Raw genomic sequence first — 24,308 nt, forward strand, 5'->3', positions numbered from 1 at the left:
ATCCCCCAATTCTGGTATGCATGGTCCCCTCACCCGCCAATCCTGGTATTCATGGCACCCCTCATCCCTATCCTGGTATGCATGGCACCCCTCATCCCTATCCTGGTATGCATGGCACCCCTCATCCCTATCCTGGTATGCATGGCACCCTCATCCCTATCCTGGTATGCATGGATCCCCTCATCCCCATCCTGGTATGCATGGCACCCTCATCCCTATCCTGGTATGCATGGCACTCCTCATCCCTCAATCCTGGTATGCATGGCACCCCATCCCTTATCCTGATATGCATGGCACCCCATACCTTATCCTGGAATGCATGGTACCTCTCATCCCTATTTTGGTATGCATGGTACCACTCATCCTGATATGCATGGCACCTCATCCCTCATCTTAGTATGCATGGCACCCCATCCTTCATCCTGGTATGTATGGTACCTCGCATCCCTATTCTGATATGCATGGTACTCCTCATCCCTATCCTGGTATGTATGATACCCCCTCATCCCACAATCCTGGTATGTATGATACCCCCTCATCCCGCAATCCTGGTATGTATGATACCCCCTTATCCCCCAATCCTGGTATGCATGGCACCCCATCATCCCTCATCCTGGTATGTATGGTACCCCTCATCCTGGTATGCATGACACCCCATCGCTCATCCTGGTATGCATGGTAGTCCCTCATCCCTACCCTGGTATGCATGGTCCCCTCACCCCTCATCCTGGTATGTATGGTACCCCTCATTCTGGTATGCATGGCACCCCATCCCTCATCCTGATATGTATGGTACCCCTCATCCTGGTATGGATGACACCCCATCCCTCATCTTGGTATGCATGGTAGCCCCTCATCCCTACCCTGGTATGTATGGTCCCCTTACCCCTCATCCTGGTATGTATGGTACCCCTCATTCTGGTATGCATGGCTCCCCATCCCTCATCCTGGTATGCATGGTCCCCCCCTCACCCCTCAATCCTGGTATGCATGGTCCCCTCAACCCCCAATCCTGGTATGCATGGTACCCCTCATCCCTATCCTGGTATGCATGGTCCCCTCACACCCAAATCCTGGTATGCATGGTCCCCTCACCCCCCAATCCTGGTATGCATGGTCCCCCCCTCATCCCCCAATTCTGGTATGCATGGTCCCCTCACCCGCCAATGCTGGTATTCATGGTACCCCCTCATCCCTATCCTGGTATGTATGGCACACCTCACCCCCAATCCTGGTATGCATGACACCCCTCACCCCCCAATCCTGGCATACATGGTCCCCTCACCCCCCTCCTGGTATACATGGTCCCCTCATGCCCCAATCCTGGCATACATGGTACCCCCCTCACCCCCTAACCCTGGTATGCATGATACCCCTCATCCCTATCCTGGTATGCATGGTCCCCTCACCCCTCAATCCTGTTATGCATGGTACCCTCTCATCCCTATCCTGGTATGTATGGCACCCCTCACCTCCCAATCCTGGTATGCATGGGCCCCTCACCCCCCAATCCTGGTATGCATGGTCCCCTCACCCCCCAATCCTGGTATGCATGGCACCGCTCATCCCTATCATGCTGTGTCCCGTTCTGCCTGAGGCTGGGGGAGGAGTGTGGTGCCAGAGTACGCGCGTGCATTTTGCTGAAGACACACTGCAAATGTGTCTTCAGTAAAATGGCGCCGGATAGCGCTATGTGCAGATTCCGATGCCTCACTCCTGGCCCGGTCTCAGGCGAGAAGAGAGGCGCCGTGGTAACGCTCCACCAGGTGAGGTAAGTATGTAAGTATGGCGCCGGAGATCGCAGTATGTGTTCAGTGCCTACGCATACCGCGATCTCCGGAGCCATACACACTCCTCTTACCTGTAACGGCTCCATGCGTTCTTCTGTCTGGAGCCAGACTGCGCTGGCGTGTCGCGCTTGCGCAGTTTATAAAGACTTTAGACAGAGGGACGCATGTCCGGTTATATTATATATATCTACAGTATATACACTGCTCAAAAAAATAAAGGGAACACTCAAATAACACATCCTAGATCTGAATGAATGAATGAATGAAATATTCTCATTGAATACTTTGTCCTGTACAACGTTGAATGTGCTGACAAAATTACACAAAAATCATCAATGGAAACCAAATTTATTAACCAATGGAGGCCTGGATTTGGAGTCACCCCCAAAATTAAAGTGGAAAAACACACTACAGGCTGATCCAACTTTGATGTAATGTCCTTAAAACAAGTCACAATGAGGCTCAGTATTGTGTGTGACCTCCACGTGCCTGTATGACCTCCCTACAACGCCTGGGCATGCTCCTGATGAGGTTGCGGATGGTCTCCTGTGGTGCAACGTGACGTTGGTGGATGAAACGAGACATGATGTCCCAGATGTGCTCAATCGGATTCAGGTCTGGGGAACGGGCGGGTCAGTCCATAGCTTCAATGCCTTCATCTTGCAGGAACTGCTGACACACTCCAGCCACATGAGGTCTGGCATTGTCCTGCATTAGGAGGAACCCAGGGCCAACCGCACCAGCATATGGTCTCACAAGGGGTCTGAGGTTCTCATATCGGTAACTAATGGCACTCAGGCTACCTCTGGCGAGCACATGGAGGGCTGTACGGCCCTCCAAAGGAATGCCACCCCACACCATTACTGACCCACTGCCAAACCAGTCATGCTGAAGGATGTTGCAGGCAGCAGATCGCTCTACACGGCGTCTCCAGACTCTGTCACATCTGTCACATGTGCTCAGTGTGAACCTGCTTTCATCTGTGAAGAACACAGGGTGCCAGTGGCGACTTTGCCAATCCTGGTGTTCTGTGGCAAATGCCAAGCATCCTGCACGGTGTTGGGCTGCGAGCACAACCCCCATCTGTGGATGTCGGGCCCTCATACCACCCTCATGGAGTCGGTTTCTAACCGTTTGTGCAGACACATGCACATTTGTGGCCTGCTGGAGGTCATTTTGCAGGGCTCTGACAGTGCTCCTCCTGTTCCTCCTTGCATAAAGGCGGAGGTAGCGGTCCTTCTGCTGGGTTGTTGCCCTCCTACAGCCCCCTCCACGTCTCCTGGTGTACTGGCCTGTCTCCTGGTAGCGCCTCCAGCCTCTGGACACTACGCTGACAGACACAGCAAACCTTCTTGCCACAACTCTCATTGCTGTGCCATCCCGGATGAGCTGCACTACCTGAGCAACTTCTGTGGGTTGTAGAGTCTGGCTCATGCTACCACGAGTGTGAAAGCACAACCAACATTAAAACATCAGCCAGAAAGCATTGGTACTGAAATGTGGTTTGTGGTCCCCACCTGCAGAATCACTCCTTTATTGAGTGTGTCTTGATAATTGCCAATAATTTCCATCTATTGCCTATTCCATTTGCAGAACAGCATGTGAAATTGATTGTCAATCAGTGTTGCTTCCTAAGTGGACAGTTTGATTTCACAGAAGTTTGATTTACTTGGAGTTATATTCTGTTGTTTAAGTGTTCCCTTTATTTTTTTGAGCAGTGTATATAATTCCTCACTTTTGTTTATTATATACTACATCCCAGCATTGGCTGTCTAGGTCAGGACACAGTGACGTCCCTCTCTTGAACCACTTTATATTTTATTTTGTTGATTTTAATAAAGATTGATCCATCTTTTATCATGGTTCTCTTCTTTCCCTGGACTTATTTATGTCCTCGGTTGGTTGTTTAAGTCAGGGACTGTAGTAGTATTTCTAGCTGAAGAAATGCTGCCACTTTTGCACATCCCTCCTTGGCAAATCAGGACTATTAAAGAAAATGAGTATGCACTGCATCCATAGTCCCACCCACCTTTTCGTGCCGGTTTCAGTGTAGAGAAGTGGGCGGGACTATGGGCGTGGGGAGTAGTGAATTTTCATTCTCTTCATTAGTGGGCACACGTGATTGCCCAGCAGCTGCAGGAGCTGGTGGCTAACAGTGTGATTGCTATTAAAGAAAATGAATATTCATTGCTCCCTACGCCCATAGACCCACCTATCTCAAGCACTGGCCTCAGGGCATAGAGGTGGGAGGAAATATGGGCGTGGGGAGCAGTGCACACTCATTTTCTTTGACAGCGGGCACAATGTTAGCCCCAGCTTTGACTCCTGCCTCTGTGCCTCTGCTCCTGCCTCCTGTGCCCCGCTCTTCTGCCGCAGTACACACCGGTCTCCTCATGACCGCTGGCCAGTAGGTGCGGTATCCACAGTCCTGGTGTCTCAGCGGCAGCGCAACACATGCCAGTTTCCTCATCACCGCCGGAGAAGCCACTGCCACAGAGCCGCTCACATCCGACAGTGCCACCTCCTCCTCTCCAATAAAATGGTGCTGTAGTGTGGTATGCACACACGCTCACTCCGGCTCCACACTGCACAAGCACCGGAGGCTTCGGACAGAAGGACACATTCCCTGTTATATTGTAGATAGTCAAATAAGAAAAATGATTACCGGTGCTTCCAAAGGTGTCCCTGTAGACTGAAATGGAGCACACGATCAGCCCCTGTGTGGGGAGCCGAGAGATCAAGATCAGTTGGCATCAGTCAGGACTCAAAGTAAGTACGCTCATGTGTGCATGGAGAGCACTGCAACTTGAAACAAAAGTATCCTCACCAAAGCTGCGCAGACTCAGTACATCAGCCACAGCGCTGTGTGGTGCTGTATCTGTACTAGGTCACTAATAGTACTGCTCAGAGCTGAATTGAGACTTGGGCAGAGTATGTTGACCATTAAATGGAAAGGTACACCCTGGCACAGAGTAATTCTCTCCAACTAAAGTTCCCCATTGCAGAAAGGTGATAGGGAACTACTGTGCAAGTGAATCATGCAAACGAGTAGGTTGTCCAAAATAGTAAATGAAATAAACATCAAAACAGGAAAAACATTAAAAGTCAATAGTGTAAGATGAATAAACGAATATGGTAAATGAAAATAAGAATATGTAGAATGAGATGGACATATATGCGGAAAAGGAAAATATACATATATACAGGTGCATCTCACTAAATTAGAATATTATCAAAAAGTTAATTTATTTCAGTTTATTTCAGTTCTTCAATACAAAAGGTGAACCTCATATATTATATAGTCATTACAAACAGAGTGATCTATTTCAAGTGTTCATTATTTATGTATTAGGGAAGCAGTCACAAAACAATATATAGACATATAAGGAGTGGGGCCCCAGAATTAGAGACATAAAGCTGTTGGTGTAGGATTAGAATAAACAAAACCCGAAGGCCTAGAAGATTCAAAGGTATAAGGCAGATAATTAAGACAAGAACGGAACTATTGTGAATATATGTGATGAGACAGATAACTGACAATCCTGTGGATCCAGGTATGGTAATTGCTCATTTGAAAAAGTCCAAATAATGTCTAATCATGCAAATCATCAGCGGAAAAGAGTCCAAATTACAGGGGCGGTTATTGAAATAAGCCGGAATTGATTAGCCCAAAAACCCAGTGAAAAGCAGATCTTCATTTAGTCCAGACGGAATGACGGATTGTGGATGGAAGATCCACCTCACCTCCACTTGTAATAGTTGTTTTTGGCAGCTTTCACCTCTACCGTTACCTATGATCTTTTGCAGACCAAAAAAACGGATATTGTTGAATTTTCCACCATGATCTGTCAGTAAGTGGGCAGCAATGGGGTTAAGGTCTTACCCTTCTTCAGATCTGTCCCTGCTAGGTGAATGGTGGAAAGGTGTTTCTGTGCCCGCTTTCTCAGCTCTTAGGAAGTCTGACCGACTCTGTGGCAAAAACAGATAATCGCATATATTGCATTTCTGGTGTTACAGTTGATGTAGGATTTCAGTGGATACTGTTTAGAGTCCAAAGGGTTAAGGAAACTGTCCCTGGTTTGGTGCATGAACAGGCAGACGCTACACTCCCCACAAGGAAAAGATCCCCTTAATGAGAAGCCCCAATTGAGTCTAATGGTAGGTCGAGTATAGTAATTTCTGGTTAAGATGTTGCGCAAATTCGGGGCCCTGCTGGCTGTTAGCAGGGGTCGTGTGCTCATAAACGGGGATGTTTGAGCATCAGTAGTGAGGATAGACCAATGTTTCTGTAAAATACTCCTCACCTTATCCCATTGGGTAGTCTGTGATGAATCTTGGCAGTGAGTCCTGTTTTCGGTCTTGAGCAACAAGTAGTGAATCCTGACTGTGACCTTTAGCCCGTTGGAAGGCTGCTGAAATGTCCTTCTTGGGACGGCTACGTTGTCGAAATCTCTCTGTCAAAAGTCTTGCTTGTACACGAAAGTCTTCATATGAGGTACTATTCCATCGAATTGTAAAGCGTTGTCCTGCAGGGACCCCCTTTTTGGTGTGCATAGGATGGAAGCTTTGAAACTGTAGCAAGCTATTAGTGGCTGTGGGCTTCAGAAAAAGGTCAATGATCAGACGATCATTGGAGATAGGTATCTCTAAGCCCAAAACTGTGGCCGAGCTGGAGGAAAAAGAATGTGTCAGTAGAATGTTATGAGAGTTACAGTTCAGTTCACTAAAGAACTGTATACATTCCAACTCTGTCCTTAGTCGGAACCTCTGTATGTAGCCGAATGAAGAAGACGTCATCAATATAACGATACCAGTGTTTTTCACAGAACTAGTTTGACTGATAGACAACTGTATCCTCCCACTAACCTAAAAAGATGTTGGCATAGGCTGGTGCACAACAAGCCCCCATAGCCACTCCGGGTACCTGATGAAAAAAAACGTTTTGTCAAACAAAAAATAATTGTGACGGAGAATAAAATGCAAGAAATCAGTTGAAAAAGGGATCATACATAAGGTTTGAATTGCTTTGTTTATACAAAAAAAGGTGAGTGCATTGATGCCATCCTTGTCCTACTAATATTATAAATGCGAAAGTTTGTGAGTATGTATGTTTGTTACTCTTTCACGAAAAAACTACTGGACGGATTTGCATGAAACTTTACAGTAATATAGATTATACATCGGAATAACATATAGGCTACAATTTGTAATGATTTTATGTAATTTTGGTCGTAATATAACGATACATGTCAATTAAGTCGGAAAAAAATCTGGCCTCTGAGAGCTATCTTGGCGTACGCTGCCTAAACCGTTGGAGTTACACAAAGATGATGTACTGTAAAATTGTTTGTCTTGAATAGTTCTAAATAAAAGTCCGCGACAGCATATATCTACCTTTTATGTGGAAGCCACTATGACCAAAATTGTGAACCATAAATTTAATTAAATTAGATACTATTTTACAATGCACATTTTAGTATATTTATCAAACTTTTTAGTATATTTATCAAACTCTTATATACACACATACACAGGTGATATTTAAATGGCTGATTTACAGCAGTCAGAAGAGATTGATAATACAATAATTTGCCCATAGTGGATCATTGTATAGTGAGGTCACAGTTGCCGCCTGTCCACAGTCAGAATACAGGGGTGATCATATACTGTGGCCAGGTACAAGTGTGGCACAGGGGGTTCACACACGACCCCCAGGGACTGACATTTCCTAGAAACTTTGGCAGCTGTCAGTCATGAGCTCACCCTGATACATTACACTCTGGAAACAGCTGAAGGGAGAAGGATAATTTATGACATTTTCTCAGACTTAAAAAAAATTAAAAAAAAATAAAAATAGCCCAGAAAACAGCCCATATGTCAGGAACAGGTTACTAGGGAACTACACGTCCCAGCACGGCCTGCCAGGGGCCACAGCCCGGGAGGAGTGTGAGGCTTCCTCCTGCAGGTTGCCCGGGGGCATCGGGCCGTCATTGTCCTCACATAGGGGGTCCCCGCCGCCATTGTTCCTCCACATAACACCATATAATAAAACATGCGCTCACCTGCGCCAGCTGCTGCAGCCGGGAAAGTTCCGAGCGCCTCACCTGGGAGGAGGGGAAATGACTCACACACGGGGAGGGGCAGTAACCTGAGCGCGGCTGTAACGGGTCCGGGAGGCGGAACCTCTGAGCTACTATACAAGGGGGCGGCCCTTGTAAGGGAGCGGGTGGCAGTCTCTGGGTGAACGGACAGGGAGTTACGGCAAGTGATCAGGGCAGTCTCTGGGTAAGGGGTAGGTACGACCTGTGATGGCAGAGCCTCCGGGTAGGCTAGCAGGCAGATGGTAGATGTGTGCTCCCAGGTGAGCAAGCGAGAGTCTCTGGAATAGCAGGTGGTCACGGCACGTGACGGCGGAACCTCCGGGCTGGCAGGCAGGTAGGTAACGGAGAAGCGCTCCCAGGTGAGCGGGCAAGAGTCTCAGGAATAGCTGGTGGTCACCGCACGTGACAACGGGACCTCCGGGCAGGCAAGCAGGCAGGTAACTGAGATGCGCTCCCAGGTGAGCGGGCAAGAGTCTCTGAGATAGCTGGTGGTCACAGCACGTGACAACGGAGCCTCCGGGCTGGCAAGCAGGCAGGTAGCGGAGAAGCGCTCCCAGGTGAGCGGGCAAGCTGGTCCATAGACAGACTGACCGGAGTTGTAAGGCAGACCGTCGGACCTCAGGCAAGCAGGCAGGTAGCTGATGTGCGCTCCCAGGTGAGCGGACAAGTTGGTCCTTAGACAGACTGACCGGAGTTGTAAGGCAGACCGTCGGACCTCAGGCAGGCGGGCAGGTAACAAGTATTCAGGTAGGAATCAGGCAGGTAACTAGCAGGAAACTGGCAGGTAACTGGCAGGTAACTGGCAGGTAACTGGCAACGGGACCTGAGGGCTGAAGCACAGGTGAGACACAGGTGCAAACAACATTGCTCGGGCACCTCCATTTTGGAGGAGGTGCCTTTTATATGATGAAGTCCTCCGGCCATTGGCCGGGGACTCTTTAGGGCGGCGCGCGCGGCCCCTTTAAGAGGAGGGGAGCGCGCGCGCGCGCGCCCTAAGCACAGGGGCCGGGAAGGAGCGCGCGCCGAGAGCAGAGCAGGAGGAGGACGCCGGGACGGAGCGCGCGCTGACAGCAGAGCGGGGAGAGGACGCCGGGCAGGAGCGCGCGCTGACAGCAGAGCGGGGAGAGGACGCCGGGCACGGAGCAGAGCGGTGAGGGGAGCAGCGTCCCTGCCTAGCAGAGGGCAGGGACGCCAGCGCTACAGTACCCCCCCCTTTAGGCCCCCCCTTTTTTAGGCCAGACAGAAATTTAGCTAGGATGAGAGGGGCATGGATGTTCTCCCGGGGCTCCCACGTTCTCTCCTCAGGACCAAACCCCCTCCAATCTACCAGAAAAAAGGTCTTTCCTCTTACCCTTTTGCTGGCAAGAATGTTCTCTACCTCAAACTTGTCCTCAGCAGAAACCAGAGCAGGAGGCGTACCTGTAGACTTAGAAAAAGAGTTAAGTACCACAGGTTTGAGGAGAGATACATGGAAGGAGTTAGGGATCCGTAAGTTGGCCGGGAGTTTCAATTTATAGGCTACCGGGTTGATCTGACCGATGACCACCAGTGGGCCGATGAACCGAGACCCTAACTTATAGGAAGGGATCTTGAGTCGGACATATTTGGACGAGAGCCAGACTTTATCCCCAGGACGGAATTGAGGAGGGTCCATCGCTAAATGCTGCCAGGGGGCAGCAGGTACTGGCAGAGGAAGAAGGCAGCCGGCCGACAGGTGTCTCGGAACTTTGTTGCGGGCGCAGGACACACAGGCAGAAACAAAGTCCATAACATCCTTGTGCAGGTTAGGCCACCAGTAGTGTCGGGTAATAAGCTGGAGGGTCTTTTTCCGACCGGCGTGGTCAGCTAGTTTAGACGAATGACCCCAGTGTAGGATTCTCTCCCGATCAGGTACCGATACGAACGTCTTACCAGGAGGGAGACAATTTAGACTCACGGGAGCCACCTGCATTACTCTGGCGGGATCGATGGGGCAGTCACATGGTCTATGAGGTGGTGATGTCTCTGCCTCCTCCTTAACAAAGACATCAGCACTAGACCAATAAGGAATCGGAAGTCCAGGTAGATTAGCTGGGACAGGAGAGGGACGGACGGAATGGACGGGAACCAGGCAGGTTTTATGACAGGCCTGTCCCCAGTGAAGGACTTCTCCGGTTTGCCAGTCAAGCACGGGTGCATGTCTCTGGAGCCAAGGCAGACCTAGCAAGAGGGCGTGAGGGAGACCAGGCAGAACGTGAAAGGAGATACTCTCTGAATGCAGCATTCCCACCTGCAGAGTAATGGATTCGGTGATGAATTGGATGGGGCGAGGTAAGAGGCCCCCATCCACGGCAACAACAGACAAGGGTACAGCCAGAGGTTTGGTGGGGATGCGGAATTTCTCCACCAGGGACTGTGAAATAAGATTTCCGGCTGCTCCAGAGTCAAGTTGGGCTAGTTCGGAATAACGATTCTCCCCGCAGATGATTGAGACTGACAACAGCAGGGATGGAGAGGATTTATTTTTGTCTAGATCGACCCCTCTGAGTGAACCTAGATACAGGCGTTCTCCCGACCTCTCCGGGCAGGCACGGATCAGATGCTCCTTACTGCCACAGTAGAAGCAGCTCCCCTCGGCACGGCGGAAATCCTGACGGGATTTGACCATCTTGGTCTGGTCGACCTGCATAGGCTCAGGAGAGTGTACCTGTGGAGAAACGGAAGGAATGACGGGTTCCTGGAAAGTAGGAGCTAGACGTGGAATCCTTCTCTCACGGGTGACCTCTTTGGCACGCTCCTGGAACCGTAGGTCAATCCGGGTGGCAAGGGTTATTAGATCATCGAGAGTGGTAGGAATGTCCCGACCAGCAAGTTCATCTTTAATACGGCCGGACAGACCCTCCCAGAAGACGGATACCAGGGCTTCGTTATCCCAGGCCAGCTCCGAGGCAAGGGTACGGAACCGTATGGCATATTGGCCCACGGTGAGGCTTCCCTGACGGAGGCGAAGCAGAGAAGATGCGGATGAGGTCCTCCGTCCGGGTTCGTCGAAGGCTTTCCGGAAAGCCATGAGAAAGGCAGGCAAGTCGGACACCAGGGGATCTCCTCTCTCCCATAGAGGATTTAGCCAGGCCAGGGCCTCCCCGGTGAGATGGGACATGATAAAGGCAATTTTGGCTCGGTCGGAGTTAAACTGGTGGGATAATAGTTCAAAATGCAGGGTGCACTGATTTATGAAGCCCCGCGCCAGGACGGAGTCGCCTCCGAAGCGAGGAGGTGCAGAGAGCCGGGGTCCGGAAAAGGATACCATGGTACTGGCGGAGGTTGTTGGTGGATCAGACAGAGTGTTCAGGCGAGTATTAACATTCCGCAGGTGACCCAGGATGGTCTCCTGTTGGGACCTCTGACGGGACAGTTCAAGACAGAGGTCCGAGAGCGAGGGAGCTTGGGTGCCACCGGGTTCCATGGCCCGAGCAAACTGTAACGGGTCCGGGAGGCGGAACCTCTGAGCTACTATACAAGGGGGCGGCCCTTGTAAGGGAGCGGGTGGCAGTCTCTGGGTGAACGGACAGGGAGTTACGGCAAGTGATCAGGGCAGTCTCTGGGTAAGGGGTAGGTACGACCTGTGATGGCAGAGCCTCCGGGTAGGCTAGCAGGCAGATGGTAGATGTGTGCTCCCAGGTGAGCAAGCGAGAGTCTCTGGAATAGCAGGTGGTCACGGCACGTGACGGCGGAACCTCCGGGCTGGCAGGCAGGTAGGTAACGGAGAAGCGCTCCCAGGTGAGCGGGCAAGAGTCTCAGGAATAGCTGGTGGTCACCGCACGTGACAACGGGACCTCCGGGCAGGCAAGCAGGCAGGTAACGGAGATGCGCTCCCAGGTGAGCGGGCAAGAGTCTCTGAGATAGCTGGTGGTCACAGCACGTGACAACGGAGCCTCCGGGCTGGCAAGCAGGCAGGTAGCGGAGAAGCGCTCCCAGGTGAGCGGGCAAGCTGGTCCATAGACAGACTGACCGGAGTTGTAAGGCAGACCGTCGGACCTCAGGCAAGCAGGCAGGTAGCTGATGTGCGCTCCCAGGTGAGCGGACAAGTTGGTCCTTAGACAGACTGACCGGAGTTGTAAGGCAGACCGTCGGACCTCAGGCAGGCGGGCAGGTAACAAGTATTCAGGTAGGAATCAGGCAGGTAACTAGCAGGAAACTGGCAGGTAACTGGCAGGTAACTGGCAGGTAACTGGCAACGGGACCTGAGGGCTGAAGCACAGGTGAGACACAGGTGCAAACAACATTGCTCGGGCACCTCCATTTTGGAGGAGGTGCCTTTTATATGATGAAGTCCTCCGGCCATTGGCCGGGGACTCTTTAGGGCGGCGCGCGCGGCCCCTTTAAGAGGAGGGGAGCGCGCGCGCGCGCGCCCTAAGCACAGGGGCCGGGAAGGAGCGCGCGCCGAGAGCAGAGCAGGAGGAGGACGCCGGGACGGAGCGCGCGCTGACAGCAGAGCGGGGAGAGGACGCCGGGCAGGAGCGCGCGCTGACAGCAGAGCGGGGAGAGGACGCCGGGCACGGAGCAGAGCGGTGAGGGGAGCAGCGTCCCTGCCTAGCAGAGGGCAGGGACGCCAGCGCTACAGCGGCTCCATGGAGGATGCACACACTGCAGCCTGACAGCACCGGCAGCAGCGCTACACAAATGGCGTCCTCCCCTCCTGTGTGCAGCACAGCCCTGTGTGTGTGCAGCGCAGCATGTCACCCACAGCACCAGCAGGCTGATCTCAGCTCCCACAGAGCACTGGGAATGCTTGCTATGGGTAACCGCGCCACAGCTGCTCCTCATAGACCAGTCATATACAACTGATATCGTCTGTACAGCGATCGTAATATAACTAATTAGATTGTTTTAGTATTTTGTTTGAACTTTACTAAGTACCTATTTTGTAATTAGTACTTATAAAAATGCCGCGAAAGCGTAAGTCTAACATTTCGCAAAGCTCTAATAAAGCCCGAGCTATGAAAATAATTAGACGTGATGAGACGTCTCGACAAGCCGAGCAACGAAGGCTTGAGCAGGCGGTGCGTTGTGCGGCACATAGAGCTGCAGAGACTCCAGAACAATCCCAAGCCCGACGTGAATGGAATGCGGAGTTTTTGGCATCTCAACGGGCTGCTGAAACTCAAGAACAGTCCCAAGCCCGACGTGAACAGCATGCGGAGTATCTGGCGTCTTCAACGGGCTGCTGAAACTCCAGAACAGTCCCAAGCTCGACGTCAGCAGCAAGCGACTTACATGGCGTCCCAAAGAGCCACTGAAACTTATGAAATGGCCGAATCTCGCAGACGCACTGTTGCTGAAAGGGCAGCACAGCGACGTCAAACATTTACAAGAAATACATGGATATTGTTTAATAAAGCTGCATTTGAGTATGACGAGACTCTTGATTATGAAACTCACAAGCTTATAAAAATAGAAGCAATGACCATAGATTGCAAATATTGCGGAGCTCTTAAGTGGAAAGAGGAAGCAGCAGGTATGTGTTGTTTGGGCGGGAAAGTAGCTCTTCCTTATATAGACGAGCCAGTTCAACCTTTAAAAGAGCTTTTCTCTAAAGAAACTGATGAATCTCGCCTTTTTCTAAATAATATAAGAAAATACAACATGTGCTTTCATATGACGTCTTTTGGAGCAGATCAAATTGTCTCAATGCCAGGGTTTTGCCCGACCTTTACAATACAAGGACAAGTATACCACCGTATCGGTTCTTTAATTCCTACGTCCATTTCGCAACCACAATTTTTACAAGTTTATTTCATAGGTGACGAAGAAGAACAAATCAACAGGCGTACTGAGTGCGTGCAAAGCGTAGATAGAAACATAGTTAAAAAATTACAACGAGTACTTCACGACTACAACATTTTGGTGCAAGAATTTAAAACGGCTAGAGACAGAATGATCAATGACGATCATTTCAAAGTAGTGATTCACCCAGACCGTGTACCACGTGGTCAACATGAGAGACGATTCAATGCCCCTACTACAAATGAAATAGCTGCTGTAATAGTTAGTAGCGAACAAACTATGTCTCGGGACATCGTTGTGCAGCCGCGCGATGGCATGCTCACTAGGGTTCCCGATACACATAGATTCTATGACGCTCTCGAGTACCCAATAATTTTTTGGAAAGGACAAGAGGGGTACAGCATTGATATTCCTCAGATAAATCCAATTACCAAACAAGCAATGCCAAGCAAAAAGGTGTCCTGCAAAGATTTTTATGCCTTTCACTTGATGGTCCGTCGCAGCGATTTTAATTTGATGCTTAAGTGTAGGCTCCTACTTCATCAGTTTCTGGTCGACATGTATGTAAAGATGGAAAGTGAGCGCTTAAGGTTCATTTCTTTAAATAAAAAAAAACTGCGCGCAGAAAATTATATTCACTTGCAAGATGCAATAAGAAATGATGCGGATTTGGATCCAAATAACTTAGGTCAGATGGTGATTCTCCCGTCATCATTTGTAAATAGCCCGAGATACCTACACGAATACACACAAGATGCGTTCACATACGTACGTAATTATGGGAGGCCTGATTTATTTATTACAATGACTTGCAACCCCGCTTGGCCAGAAATCACGAAAGAGCTTATGGCTGGTCAAAATTCAACGGACAGACATGACTTAACAGCTCGAGCATTTAGAATAAAAGTACAGAAGTTGGTAGCTCTACTTACAAAAGGTAACATATTTGGTGATATGCAATGCTTCATGTACTCGATCGAGTGGCAAAAGCGAGGTTTGCCTCATGTGCACTTACTGCTGTGGTTAAAGGAAAAATTGCATCCAAACCAAATTGACGAAATCATATGTGCCGAGATACCAAACCCAGAAACCGATCGAAAGCTCTATGATACAGTGACAAAGAATATGATTCACGGGCCATGTGGTACATTCTATTCTTCATCGCCATGCATGAAGGAAGGAAAATGTACCAAAAAATATCCGAGGAAGCTTTTAAAAGATACTCAAACCAATGACAAAGGTTATCCTTTGTACAGGCGCAGAGCACCAGAGAATGGTGAACGCACGACGATTATAAAAACCCGTAGAGGAACACAGGAAATATTGGTGGACAATAGCTGGGTGGTCCCATATTCTCCACTCTTATCAAAAAATTTTAATTCTCATTTAAATGTAGAGTTCTGTAATACGGTACAGGCGATAAAATATATTTGTAAATATATTAATAAGGGTAGCGACGAGGCTATTCTTAACATCCGCCAGCAAGGGAATGTTAACATTGACCCAAGAGATGAGGTGCAGACCTTTAGAACCGGCCGATATGTTAGTAGTAACGAAGCAGCGTGGCGGATCTTAGGTCTGCCTATGCACGAGAGACACCCAACCGTCACTCATCTCGCGATTCATTTACCAAATGGCGAGAGGGTTTACTTTACGGAAAATAATTTTAGAGAGAGATTAGAAGCACCACCTAAAACTACACTAACTGCATTTTTCCTGTTGTGCCAAAGTGATACGTTTGCAAAAACATTACTTTACATTGACGTGCCTCACTACTATACTTGGAATGTGGCACGGAAGCAATGGAAACGTCGTTTACAAGGAACACCTGTCGATGGCAGGCCAGGTGTGAAGGCAGGAGACGCTCTAGGTCGCATTTACACGGTGCACGTTAGCAATTTTGAATGTTATTGCTTGCGTATGCTGCTGAATGTAATAAGGGGTCCAACCAACTTCTCGGATTTAAAAACATTTGAAGGTCAAATTGGAATAATTAACAAAAAGACACCTACAAAGGCTTCCTAAAAAAAGGTCCCTTAGTCTGCTTCAGCAGGCTCCACAATCATGGGGAAGACTGCTGACTAGTGTTGAGCATTCCGATACTGAAATATCGGGTATCGGCCGATATTCGCGGTATCGGAATTCCGATACTTAATTCCGATACTTTTGCAATATCGTATACCGGAATCGGAAGTTCCCATAATGCAATGAGCCATTTTCATTTTATTCAGCCAATGAGGATCCTAAGAAGTGTGGGCACATCCTGTTAGGCATGTAGGCATCTTAACTAATGGCATGGCTGTGATTGGCTGCTGAAATGATGTCATGATGCACTATAAAAGCCGCCGCCGCCATTTTGAGCTCACTCTGCTGTGAATTCAGTTAGGGATAGAACGCTGTTGTTCTGAGGGACAGTTTTAGCTACCTATTGGTCTATTCTGCTTTACCCAAGCTACTTTATAAATCGCTGTGCCTTGCAGTGCTAGTGCACAGTTCTCTGTGCTGTTCACCGCTTTCTGCAAGGTCTCTGTGTGTGAGTGCAGCTCACCCTGTAGTGTGTGCTTCAACCACGTCTGGTTGTAGTGCACTCAGTGTGTGTCACTGCCTCATACATTGTCCTTTTTTGCCAATTCATAATTTTTCCTGATATCTCCTATTAGTGTGGTGGTTCCATCCGTACTCAGCTAAATTGGTTCCAAACACACTATATAGGAGTAGATAGAGAAATTTTTTTGGTCTTGCAGCGCTAGTGCACAGTGCTCTGCATCTGTACTGTTCACCGCTGTCTGCAAGGTCTGGTGTGTGAGTGCAGCTCACCCTGTAGTGTGTGCTTCAACCACGTCTGGTTGTAGTGCACTCAGTGTGTGTCACTGCCTCATACATTGTCCTTTTTTGCCAATTCATAATTTTTCCTGATATCTCCTATTAGTGTGGTGGTTCCATCCGTATTCAGCTAAATTGGTTCCAAACACACTATATAGGAGTAGATAGAGAAATTTTTTTGGTCTTGCAGCGCTAGTGCACAGTGCTCTGCATCTGTACTGTTCACCGCTGTCTGCAAGGTCTGGTGTGTGAGTGCAGCTCACCCTGTAGTGTGTGCTTCAACCACGTCTGGTTGTAGTGCACTCAGTGTGTGTCACTGCCTCATACATTGTCCTTTTTTGCCAATTCATAATTTTTCCTGATATCTCCTATTAGTGTGGTGGTTCCATCCACACTATATAGGAGTAGATAGAGAAATTTTTTTGGTCTTGCAGCGCTAGTGCACAGTGCTCTGCATCTGTACTGTTCACCGCTGTCTGCAAGGTCTGGTGTGTGAGTGCAGCTCACCCTGCAGTGTGTGCTTCAACCACGTCTGGTTGTAGTGCACTCAGTGTGTGTCACTGCCTCATACATTGTCCTTTTTTGCCAATTCATAATTTTTCCTGATTTCTCCTATTAGTGTGGTGGTTCCATCCGTATTCAGCTAAATTGGTTCCAAACACACTATATAGGAGTAGTTAGAGGAGCCTTTCTGCAGCATTGGGCCCTGCAGCCCCAGCCAGATTAGTATTAGCCTATTTTTTGCAGCCTCATCTATTGCATTGTAGGTTACCTTCCTACATTGTAATAGCTACAAAAAGTTTGTGATACTATCGTTATTACATCTTTAGGCACATCCAGTGTCTTTTTGTGACAAAAAAAACCTAAATAAAGTTCACCAAACACTCCACTTTACAGTTGCGTAGGCCACATTAGCTCATATTAAAGTCTAGTCCACACTTTATAAAATTAGTGTTTCTTATACCTGTTAGCAGCTGTTCAGGAATAAGCACACTAAGCCCTTAGTACTTTTCTGCCTATCTTTATCAGTCTACCAAGATGAAGAAGGCAGGGAGTAAGGCATGTGGTCGTAGGCGTGGGCGTGGGCGTGGAGTTTCTGCAGGGAGAGGACGTGAGGATTCTGTGCCTGCAGGGAGAGGACGTGGGGATTCTGTGCCTGCTGCGGGCACCAGTGACTCAGCATCCCCCAGTTTTACCAGGGAACAGTCCTTTATGCGCAGCTTTGTAGGAGCTAGCCGTACCCCACTGCTGCGCGAGGACCAAATTGAAGCCGTTGTCGGATGGATGGCAGCTAACGCATCGACTTCAATTAGTTCCAGATCCTCTCAGGTCCTGAGCACTGAAGAGCACCCATCTGTCTCTTCACCACCTGCCAAATTGCCCAGGCAGTCAGAGAGCCCTGGACAGGAGCCATCTCTACTTCTGTTCTCTGAATCTCTTGGCTTGGAAAGAGGGGGCCAGCCAAGCAGAATTCGAGAATTTGAATAAGAGGTAGTATGCAGTGATGCGCAACCGTTTTGTCTCTCTGAATCTGAAGAGGCGGGTGGGCCAGTGCCTATGGTCAGCAGCATACCTCAGTACGCATCTGATGATGAGACTCAGGTGCCACTTTCTGGTGCGTACTGTGCTGTCGAGACTACCCAGGAGAAGCAGTTGTTTGAAGAGGGTGGTGTAGATGATGAGGTCCTTGACCCATCATGGCGTGAGGGGCAGGAAGGTGGTGGGAGCAGCTCTGAGGAAGAGATTCCCCGAACAGCCCAAAAAGGAGGGAGAGGGAGGGGGCAGACTTGGTTGCCTGTAGCCTCCACTTCGGCACCCATTAGGAGCATGGCTCTTCCAAAATCCAAAGCGGGCGCTCCCAAGACTTGCAGTGCCTGGTCCTTTTTTGACACAGTTGCAGATGACATTTGCTTTGTCAAATGCAAGCTGTGTAATCAGAAGGTGAAAAGAGGGAAAAGTGTCAGCAACCTCAATACCACAAATATGTGGAAACATGTGCGGACCAAGCACGTGGTGGAGTTACAAAAACACACTGAAGACCTAGGCCAACCTACAGCGTCACCTACCACCTCTTCAGCTCGTGTTGTAGCCTCTTCCTCCAGCTCACACACAGCTGGTTCGGCTTCCACACAGGATCGCCATGGAAGAATCTCTGGCACTGTTGTACAGAGACACAGTGTAATTCCACCCACAGCACCACTTTCCCAGTCATCCTCACACTCCCAGGCCAGTCTACAGCCATCGTTAGCACAGGCATGGGAGAAAAGGTGCCCATACTCGGCAAACCACCCCCGAGCACAGGCTCTGAATGCTGGCATTGCTAAACTACTGGCCCTTGAAATGCTATCATTCAGGCTGGTGGAGACTGACACATTCCGTAACTTTATGGCATTGGCAGTCCCACAATACAACGTGCCCAGCCGATTTTATTTCAGCAGGCAAGCCGTCCCTGCCCTGCAACATCATGTGGAGGGAAAAATTAAACATGCGCTACAAAACGCCGTCAGTAGCAAGGTCCACCTGACCACCGATGCGTGGACCAGTAAGCATGGACAGGGACGATACCTTTCCCTCACTGCCCATTGGGTAAATGTTGTGGAGCCGGGTACAGATCTTGAGAGTGGCGCTGTACGTGTTCTGCCAACTCCAAGGATTGCAGGAATCCAGTCTGTACACATTGACTTCTCCTCATACTCCAGTTCCTCTGAATCAGCGCTGCAGGAGCCGTCACCGTCTACCTCCACATCGACCCGTGAACGGTTACCTGTTATGGTGACCAATATGAGCACAGCCGTGGCCAAACGTCAACAGGCCGTATTAAAATTAATTTCTTTGGGGAATCGAAGCCACACAGCGCAGGAGCTCTGGAATGCCATCAAGCAGCAGAGCGACGTGTGGTTTGTGCCAGCGAATCTCCAGCCAGGCATGGTAGTGTGTGACAATGGCCGAAATCTGGTGGCAGCTCTGGGCCTAGGCAACCTCACTCACATCCCATGTCTGGCACATGTGCTCAACTTGGTCGTGCAGAGTTTTTTGAGGGACTATCCGGATCTTGATGCACTGCTTCACAAGGTCCGCATAGAGTGCGCTCACTTGTGGCGTTCCAGCAATGGAAGATCACGCATTGCAGCTCTGCAGCGCCGATTACGTCTTCCGGAACATCGCATCATATGTGACCTACCCACCAGGTGGAATTCAACGTTAAATATGTTGGAGAGGTTGTGTGAGCAGCAGGCAGCAGTAATGGAGTACCAGCTGCAGCAGGCGCAAACAAGTCGCAGTGCGCGCCGTTCACACTTCACCACCACTGAGTGGGCCTCTATGAAGGACATTTGCCACGTTTTGTGTGCCTTCGATTATTCCACGCGGATGGCGAGTGCAGATGATGCACTAGTCAGCATGACTATCCCCCTTATCTGCCTGCTTGAAAAAACACTGCAAGCACTAAGGGACGAGGTTTTGGAAGAGGTGGAGGATGAGGAGTCACAAATGCCATCTGCTTCTCTACAGTCTGCGCAACGTGGTTCCTCACAAAGGCCTAGGCAGGGGACACTTTGTGAGGAGGATGAGGAGGAGTCAATGGATGAGGAAGACATCTGTCCAGAGGAGGGAGGTACACAATGCTCTAGTAGTCAGTATCTAGAGCGAGGGTGGGGTGATGCAGAGCAGGCAGAGATCACGCCTCAAGCAGGGGACAGCGTTTCTTGGCCAGTTGGCAGTCTGCAGCACATGGTTGATTTCATGCTGCAGTGCCTGAGAAACGACCGCCGCATCGCCCACATTCTCAACACGGCTGATTATTGGGTGTCCACCCTCCTAGATCCTCGCTACCGGGACAACTTACAAAGCCTCATAACACCGTTGAACCGGGAGCGTAAAATGCGGGAGTACCAAGACGCACTGGTGCATTCCATCATGTTCTCCATTCCAACCGAGAGCAGTGCTGCTAGTGCTTTACAAAGCAGCTCAGTGCATCGAGGCAGTGGAGGAAGCTCTGCACAAAGAGGGAGCAGAAGCAGCGCCTCAGCACAAGGCAAGACCAGTATGGCCGAAATGTGGCAAAGTTTTGTGTCCCCGCCGCCACAAATGTCTACACCATCACAGACGGCTCCAGTCAGCAGGAGGCAACGTTTCCGTCAGATGGTGACAGACTACATGTCTTGCCCTCTTAGTGTACTCCCAGACGGCTCTTCTCCCTTCAAGTTTTGGGTCTGTAAGCTGGATACATGGCCAGAGCTTAGTCAGTATGCATTGGAGGTGCTAGCTTGCCCTGCTGCTAGTGTATTATCGGAACGCGTCTTTAGTGCCGCAGGTGGTGTACTAACAGACCGTCGCATGCGACTATCCTCCGATAACGTTGACCGGCTTACTTTTCTCAAAATGAACAAGGCCTGGATCTCTCATGAATTTGCCAGTCCTCTTCCAGAATAAATAATTGGTTGGCAACAGTATCCAGGTCTCCTGTTGTGTTCATATTTCTACCACCTGAACTGTAATCCCTGAGCTCCAACACCGCCAGTTGGCGCTTGGAAGTGCCGTCTGCACAGTCAACACTTGCTGCCGTGTTATTGGGGTTCAGTAACGTCAGCTGTTCCCCTGCTGTGCGGACGGCAATTTCTCCTGCTCTGTCCACATTCTCACTACTACAGATTTTAAAGTTGCTCCAATTACACCTCTGGCTCCTCTGTTTTCAGTATTATCCCTGAACTCCAACACCGCCAGTTGGCGCTCGGAAGTGCCGTCTGCACAGTCAACACTTGCTGCCGTGTTATTGGGGTTCAGTAACGTCAGCTGTTCCCCTGAGGTGCGGACGGCAATTTCTCCTGCTCTGTCCACATTCTCACTACTACAGATTTTAAAGTTGCTCCAATTACACCTCTGGCTCCTCTGTTTTCAGTATTATCCCTGAGCTCCAACACCGCCAGTTGGCGCTCGGAAGTGCCGTCTGCACAGTCAACACTTGCTGCCGTGTTATTGGGGTTCAGTAACGTCAGCTGTTCCCCTGCTGTGCGGACGGCAATTTCTCCTGCTCTGTCCACATTCTCACTACTGCAGATTTTAAAGTTGCTCCAATTACACCTCTGGCTCCTCTGTTTTCAGTATTATCCCTGAGCTCCAACACCGCCAGTTGGCACTCGGAAGTGCCGTCTGCACAGTCAACACTTGCTGCCGTGTTATTGGGGTTCAGTAACGTCAGCTGTTCCCCTGCTGTGCGGACGGCAATTTCTCCTGCTCTGTCCACATTCTCACTACTACAGATTTTAAAGTTGCTCCAATTACACCTCTGGCTCCTCTGTTTTCAGTATTATCCCTGAGCTCCAACACCGCCAGTTGGTGCTCGGAAGTGCCGTCTGCACAGTCAACACTTGCTGCCGTGTTATTGGGGTTCAGTAACGTCAGCTGTTCCCCTGCTGTGCGGACGGCAATTTCTCCTGCTCTGTCCACATTCTCACTACTACAGATTTTAAAGTTGCTCCAATTACACCTCTGGCTCCTCTGTTTTCAGTATTATCCCTGAGCTCCAACACCGCCAGTTGGCGCTCGGAAGTGCCGTCTGCACAGTCAACACTTGCTCCAGTGTTATTGGGGTTCAGTAACGTCAGCTGTTCCCCTGCTGTGCGGACGGCAGTTTCTCCTGCTCTGTCCACATTCTCACTACTACAGATTTTAAAGTTGCTCCAATTACACCTCTGGCTCCTCTGTTTTCAGTACTATCCCTGAGCTCCAACACCGCCAGTTGGCGCTCGGAAGTGCCGTCTGCACAGTCAACACTTGCTGCCGTGTTATTGGGGTTCAGTAACGTCAGCTGTTCCCCTGCTGTGCGGACGGCAATTTCTCCTGCTCTGTCCACATTCTTACTGCTACAGATTTTAAAGTTGCTCCAATTACACCTCTGGCTCCTCTGTTTTCAGTATTATCCCTGAGCTCCAACACCGCCAGTTGGCGCTCGGAAGTGCCGTCTGCACAGTCAACACTTGCTGCCGTGTTATTAGGGTTCAGTAACGTCAGCTGTTCCCCTGCTGTGCAGATGGCAATTTCTCCTGCTCTGTCCACATTCTCACTACTACAGATTTTAAAGTTGCTCCAATTACACCTCTGGCTCCTCTGTTTTCAGTATTATCCCTGAGCTCCAACACCGCCAGTTGGCGCTCGGAAGTGCAGTCTGCACAGTCAACACTTGCTGCCGTGTTATTGGGGTTCAGTAACGTCAGCTGTTCCCCTGCTGTGCGGACGGCAATTTCTCCTGCTCTGTCCACATTCTCACTACTACAGATTTTAAAGTTGCTCCAATTACACCTCTGGCTCCTCTGTTTTCAGTATTATCCCTGAGCTCCAACACCGCCAGTTGGCGCTCGGAAGTGTCGTCTGCACAGTCAACACTTGCTCCAGTGTTATTGGGGTTCAGTAACGTCAGCTGTTCCCCTGCTGTGCGGACGGCAATTTCTCCTGCTCTGTCCACATTCTCACTACTACAGATTTTAAAGTTGCTCCAATTACACCTCTGGCTCCGCTGTTTTCAGTATTATCCCTGAGCTCCAACACCGCCAGTTGGCGCTCGGAAGTGCCGTCTGCACAGTCAACACTTGCTGCCGTGTTATTGGGGTTCAGTAACGTCAGCTGATCCCCAGCTGTGTGTCCGGCAAATTCTCCTGCTTTGTCCACATCCACTGTACTACGGATTTAAAACCTCCTCCAAATACACCTCTGGCTCCTCTGTTTTTAGTATTTACCCTGGGATCCAATACCGCTAGTTGCTGCTCAGAAGTGCCGTCTGCACAGTCAATGCTTGCTCCAGTGTTATTGGGGTTCAGTAACGTCAGCTGATCCCCAGCTGTGTGTCCGGCAAATTCTCCTGCTTTGTCCACATCCACTGTACTACGGATTTAAAACCTCCTCCAAATACACCTCTGGCTCCTCTGTTTTTAGTATTTACCCTGGGCTCCAATACCGCTAGTTGCTGCTCAGAAGTGCCGTCTGCACAGTCAACGCTTGCTCCAGTGTTATTGGGGTTCAGTAACGTCAGCTGATCCCCAGCTGTGTGCCCGGCAAATTCTCCTGCTTTGTCCACATCCACTGTACTACGGATTTAAAACTTGCTCCAATTACACCTCTGGCTCCACTCTGTTTTTAGTATTTACCCTGGGTTCCAGCACCGCCAGCTGGTCCTCGGTAGTTCCATTTGCTCTTGTACCTTCTACTACCCATCCGGGTTCCAGTACCGTCAGCTGGTTCTCGGCAGTGACTTTGGCATGGGTACTCCCTCCTGCCCAGCCTGGTTCCAGCACGCCAGCTGTTTCCGGGTAGTGTCAACGTCACTTTGCCTCCAATGCGTTGTCCTGTCGTGTTGCGGTCGGGTTAGCCGACTCTATGGTGCCTGCAGTTTAGGTGACTCCTATGTGGGCTGCGGGATCTGGCAATGAAGGCTGGTTCCATAGTGCCAATAGGAAAAGCACCCCCTGTAGGACTGTGGGTTTTGGTAATTGCGGCCGGCTCGCGGCCTTGAACTTTTTTTTACATGGGTACCTTCTGCTACCCATCCGGGTTCCCGTACCGTCAGCTGGTTCTCGGCAGTGCCTTTGGATTAGGTGCCTCCTTCTCGGTATCCAAGTTCCACCAACGTCTGCTGGTCCTTGGTAGTGCTTTCTGGCACAGGTACCTCCTGCTTAATAACCGAGTTCCAGTACCGTCAGCTGGTCTTCGGCAGTTCCATTGGCTCTTGTACCTTCTGCTACCCATCCGGGTTCCAGTACAGTCAGCTGGTCCTCGGTAGTTCCATTTGCTCTTGTACCTTCTACTACCCATCCGGGATCCAGTACCGTCAGCTGGT

The sequence above is a fragment of the Phyllobates terribilis genome, unplaced genomic scaffold (assembly GCF_046119375.1).
Source record: "Phyllobates terribilis strain yellow unplaced genomic scaffold, ASM4611937v1 Scaffold_2__4_contigs__length_985480577, whole genome shotgun sequence".
Taxonomy (NCBI): Eukaryota; Metazoa; Chordata; class Amphibia; order Anura; family Dendrobatidae; genus Phyllobates; species Phyllobates terribilis.